Source organism: Hevea brasiliensis, chromosome 1, assembly GCF_030052815.1.
Source record: "Hevea brasiliensis isolate MT/VB/25A 57/8 chromosome 1, ASM3005281v1, whole genome shotgun sequence".
NCBI classification, from domain to species: domain Eukaryota; kingdom Viridiplantae; phylum Streptophyta; class Magnoliopsida; order Malpighiales; family Euphorbiaceae; genus Hevea; species Hevea brasiliensis.
Genome location: NC_079493.1, coordinates 106,486,847 through 106,492,846, shown reverse-complemented (window position 1 = coordinate 106,492,846; position 6,000 = coordinate 106,486,847). Strand labels below are relative to the sequence as shown.

The 6,000-nt window shown below is 33.5% G+C and overlaps 1 long non-coding RNA gene across 1 annotated transcript; it reads left to right on the top strand.

Moving 5' to 3' along the window:
• The first annotated feature begins 1,744 nt into the window (after window positions 1–1,744).
• LOC110638666 (uncharacterized) lies at window positions 1,745–3,048 on the top strand. Its single transcript, XR_002491727.2, has 2 exons — window positions 1,745–2,055; window positions 2,417–3,048. It is a non-coding gene; the product is annotated as an uncharacterized LOC110638666 (long non-coding RNA).
• The last annotated feature ends 2,952 nt before the right edge of the window (window positions 3,049–6,000 follow it).

The window sequence follows — 6,000 nt, the reverse complement described above, 5'->3', positions numbered from 1 at the left end:
GTATGAAAGCAGTATCAAACTCAAACTACCTATATACAAGATAAATGTGCTATCTCAGGTCTAAAGATTATATGCACTGATATGATTTATGACAAAACATTGACAAGAGTAAACTCCATGTGTTTGTCATAAGTGTCACTAGTTCGGCCTACTTATCATTTATAAGTGCCTATCATGTTTGCTATATGGCATGAGACTCACCATTCCATCTTATTTATATCTCATATAAATAACTTGGTAACAAACATGAATACAATCTTTCTAGATAAGTCATGTCCTTATTATGAAGTATCCTCGATTGTGAACCTATTTATGATACTTTGTACTAGAAATACTGTTACTCATATTCTTAACAACTTAAGAATAGAATTTCTAACAAAATATCAATGGACCTTTTCTATTACACATAAATATATTATGTAAATGGAAAAGTGGAAATGCCTTTTATTAATAAAAATATGTACAAGATACATACTAAATGATATGCTCTAGGGCATACTACTAACATATCCGTCATAAATATTTTATTTATTTTTTCAATATTTTAATTATTGATGAACGAAATATTCCATCTTTAAGCCGTGACAAATTTGTGATAAGTGGATTTATCCATCACTAATTTGTGACGGAAAAATATTACCGTCAAAAACTTTGTGATAGAATGTATTTCTATCACAAATTTGTAATGGAAAATAATTATTTGTCACAAATTTTTGACAAAAAACGTAATTCTGTTATAAAGTTTGTGATGGAATACATTATTTTATCATAAATTTGTGACGAATTAACTTATCTATCATAAATTTATGACGAATTAACTTATCTGTTAGAAATTTATGACAACATAATATATTCTATTGCAAAGTTGTGAAGGAATTATGTTTTTCATAAAAAATTTATGACGGATAAGTTAATCAATCATAAAAGTTCAGCCTTAAAAATTAGAATTTTCTAGTCAAACAATTGATCCTCTTTCTTTCTTCTTCCCTTCCCTCCCCACCTTGTCGCCTCTTTCCCTTTCGTCGGCATTGTGTACCACCTCAACTAGTAGCAAAAGGTGGAAAAGAAAATACATCTTCCATTTTATCTTTCTCCATATACTTATTTTATTTATTTATTTATTAATTTAAATAAATTTTTTAGGGTGATAGATGTAAAGCAGCTTATGTTTTAGAACAAGAACAGATTGTAAAATGGTATTTAATTAAAAATAATTTAAGTTCAGAGTAAATTAAAAATATTATTACTGTTAATCTAACTTCTAATTAATTTTAACTCTGATTTTAGTTTCAATTTCAAATGTAATTTTTAATCTTGAACTCAATTTCAAATTTTAATTTTAACCTTTAATTTTTCAATTTTAATTTTAACTTATGCTTTTTGATTGATTTTTCTTGGATAGCTAGAGTGGTGGTGGTGGGTAAAAGGATAAAGAAGATTCAATAAGAAATAAGAACTTAGAATAGATGATGGGAGAGGAGGAGGATAAAAAATTTGGATGTTTTAATAAATTTAGCAAAAAATTGAGAATTACCGACGGAATCAAATCCGTTGCTAATAATTTAGGTGACCGACAAACTTAGTGACAGATTAGCGACGAACCTTTTTTTTAAATCAGTAGCGACGAACTTGACACATATTTGTGACGAAATTAGTGACGGATAAAATTGTGTCGCTTAATCCGTCACAAAAGGTATTTTTGGGTAAGTTATATATTTTAAAATGACGTCATTTCAGCAACTGAATATAAACCTAAGCCCGTGGCGCTGTTTATCTCTTTTATGCAGACTGTAGCCACCCCCGCCGATTCACAAATCACAAACTCAAAGACCCATCTCGCTCAACTCATGCAGTAGCCGCTCACCTCCCAGTCCTCTCAGCTCAATCCTTCCAATTCCCTTACTGTCATAGCCCCTCAAGTTCGCCGCTTGTCCTCGTATCTGAAGTTCACCGCTCATCCTCGTATTTGAAGCTCGCTGTGACTCTTCCTTAGGATCTGAAGCTTACTATCGCTCGTCCCTTGAATCTCAAGCTCCCCGCTGCTCTTCAGCTCAGGTCAGTTCATCTTCCATGTCTTTTGCTAATTATTATTTTTGATTTATCGTGGAATGGCAATAAGAGGTTGTACCGGATGCAAACTAACGGAAATTTGTTGTTTCCTGCTATTAATGTTAATGATTTTGGCACCAAGGGCTTATTGTTTTTATTGGGCTTTTAGAGCTGGCTTGGATTTGGGTCCTCATGGTTTAGATCTACTGTCTTTTGATTTTTTCTTCAATCGTGGGACATATGCATCTGATTGTATAATTAGTTTTTGATAAATTAAGCAGTTTTCCATTACATTTACCCTGTCTAAATAGTATTTTTGTATAGAAATTTTGGTAAATAACTCTTTGGCAATTATCATAATTAACAGGGGAACTACAGAAAAAGGTACTATTGGATGAGAAATACCATTGCCTGCATGTTGAAGAGGGATATAATTCAAAGGTTTGGTATCGTGATGTTGAAGAGGTAATGGTGCTACTGCAACAAATGATCAGATTTTACAAGTAATTAATACTTAAACTTGTCCTTGCCCCGTAATGCGGTACTTTGGGATCATAATTTTGTATGTATTCTTACAAAACTTTCCTTATTAATTGCATCTTTTGGCAGCTGAGGATCCACCATATTCTTTATAATGATTTCAAAGAAATTATTGTTAACAATTTAAAGCAAAAGACTTCTCCTGTAGAAGTTCATTTGTGCGATAATATATTTGGTCCAGTTGAGAAAAAAGAAAAGAGATGGATGAATTGTATTACTTGTCTGTTCTTTTCCTCTTATTTTGAAAATAGAGAATTAATTGTTATAGGATTTGTGAAAGTGATTCAAGGCATGCGAGTAGGAGGAATAAGAAGGATTATTTGTCCCGAGAACTATGTACCGGCCAATATCTTTAAAATCTTTTGTATATAGATTCTCTAAATATTTATTTTTATTTTTGTTAGAATAATATATTGAATTTTTGTTAAATAATATGCTAAATTTTTAAAGGATATGAAATTTGTTACATTTCTCCATATTCTAAGAATCCCAACGCTTGCAATTAGTTGATATCCTTTCAATTATAAATTTCTTTATTAGATGGATGGTGGTGTGGACCTATGCATTATTTCTTGTATTATTAGCTTATTGAATAGTATGTACCTGAAATGGCCAAGTTATTTCAATTAATTAATGATGGTGCTAAACTTGAACTATATTAAAAAGAAAAAAAGGGAGGCAATTTGTATATTCTTTTCAAGATAAATTCAAAGGCAAATTTTTAATTTCAAAAGTTTTTAAATTAAAGCATCCGCAAAATATTTTGGCACTTGTATAGGTGGTATGCTGATATGGCAAACATATTCAGTTCCAAGTAGGCAAAGATGCTTGCATGTTGAACTAGGAACCCTCAATGGATATGAAGTTTGTTGTGGTACCACCCTTGAGGTGACCCAAAATTCTTTACTTCAACTAATTCTTGTTTTTACTGTGGGCATTTAAATTACATTTCAATTTATAAAACTATAAAGTTAATTTGTAATTGAGTGTCATCTGTCATATGTTGTATATAAGGGAAATATTAATGAGAAAATCTTGGCATACATGAACACAATTTTATTTAGGAGCTTTATATATTATTTAGTTGTACAAAGATATTAAGAACAATGGAAACTGCAAAAACAAAGAGCAACTCAACTCAACTCAACTAAGCTTTTATCCAAAAAATTTGGGGTCGGCTATATGGATTCGCTTTTTCCACTCTGAACGATTTTGGGTTAAATCCTCAGAAATGTGTAATGCTTCTAAGTCATGTTGTACTACTCTCCTCCAAGTCAATTTAGGTCTACCCCTTTTTTTCTTTCTATCTTCTAACCTAATGTGCTCTACTTATCTAACTGGAGCCTCCGTATGTCTACGCTTCACATGACCAAACCACCTCAATCTCCCTTCTCTCAACTTATCTTCAATTGGCACCACTCCTACCTTTTCTCTAATACTTTCATTACAGACTTTATCTAGTCTAGTATGGCCACTCATCCACCTTAACATTCTCATCTCTGCAACTCTTATCTTAGATGCATACGACTCTTTCAGTGCCCAACACTCACTACCATATAACATAGCCGGTCGTATGGCTGTACGGTAAAATTTTCCTTTTAATTTATTGGGAATCTTACGATCACATAAAACTCCCGTGGCATGTCTCCACTTCAACCATCCGGCTTTAATCCTATGACTAACATCCTCCTCACATCCCCCATCTACTTGAAGGACTGAGCCTAGATATTTAAAGTGATTACTTTGGGATAGTACCACTCCATTCAAACTAACTCCTTCCCTATCACCATTTTGGCCTTCACTGAACTTGCAATGCATGTATTCTGTCTTCGTTCTACTTAACTTAAAACTCTTTGACTCTAGAGTACTTCTCCAAAGTTTTAGCTTCCTATTGACTCCTTCTTGTGTCTCCTCTATCAGAACAATATCATCCGCAAACATCATGCACCAAGGAATACTCTCTTGTATATGTTTCGTCAGTTCATCTAAAACTAATGTGAAAAGGTAAGGGCTTATGGCTGATCCTTGGTGTAATCCAATTGAGATCGGAAAATCTCTTGTGTCCCCTCCCACTGTGCGGACAATAGTAGTTGCTCCTTCGTACATATCTTTCAATACTTGTATGTACCTAATAGATACCCTCTTTTATTCTAACACATTCCATAAGAGCTCTCTTGGAACACTATCATAAGCCTTCTCCAAATCAATAAAAACCATGTGTAGATCTTTCTTCCCATCTCTATATTTCTCCATCAAGCTTCTAATGAGAAAGATCGCTTCCATAGTTGAACGACCGGGCATGAAACCAAATTGATTGAGAGAGATAGAAGTATCATGACGTAGTCGATGCTCCACAACTCTCTCCCACAACTTCATAGTATGGCTCATGAGTTTAATTTCCCTATAGTTTGAGCAACTCTGTATGTCTCCCTTATTTTTAAAAATAGGTACTAAAATACTCTTCCTCCATTCATCAGACATTTTCTTTGAGTTTAGAATCTTATTAAATAATTTAGTTAACCATGCCACTCCCATATCTCCCAAATACTTCCACACTTCAATTGGTATTTCATCGGGCCCACAGGCTTTACCCACTTTCATTTTCTTAAGTGCTTCCTTTATTTCTAAAGATCTAATCCTTCTAGTATAATTTACATTCTTTTCTATTGTTCTATAATCTATATTCACGCTATTTCCATTTTGACTATTATTAAAGAGATCATTAAAATAATTTCTCCATCTTTCTTTAATGTCCTCATCTTTCACAAACACTTTTCCTTCTTTATCCTTAATGCACCTAACTTGATTGAGATCTTGACATTTCCTTTCTCTACTCCTTGCTAATCTATAAATATCTTTCTTCCCTTCTTTAGTTCCAAGTTTCTCATATAACTTTTCAAAGGCCTGTGCTCTTGCTTGACTAATTGTTTTTTTTGCCTCTTTCTTTGCTATCTTGTACTGTTCATATGCTTCATTATTATCACATTTAGGTAATTTCTTATACCATTCCCTTTTTCTCTTCACTGCCTTTTGTACTTCCTCATTCCACCACCATCTCTCTTTTGAGGGTGGTCCATGTCCTTTAGACCCTCCAAGTACTTTTCTAGCTACTTCTCTAATCTTTGATGCCATCTGTATCCACATATCATTGGCCTCCATATCTAGCTTCCATACTTCGGACTCGAGAAGTTCATTTTTGAACTTCACTTGCTTTACTCCTTTGAACTCCCACCACTTTGTTCGAGCTACACTATTTCTTCTGACCTTACTTGAATTGTTCCTAAACTTGATATCCAAGACCACCAACCTATGTTGACTTGTTAAAGCCTCTCCTGGAATGACCTTGCAATCCTTGCATAGAGCTCTATTTGTCTTCCTGGTTAAGAGGAAGTCGATTTGGCTTCTATGTTG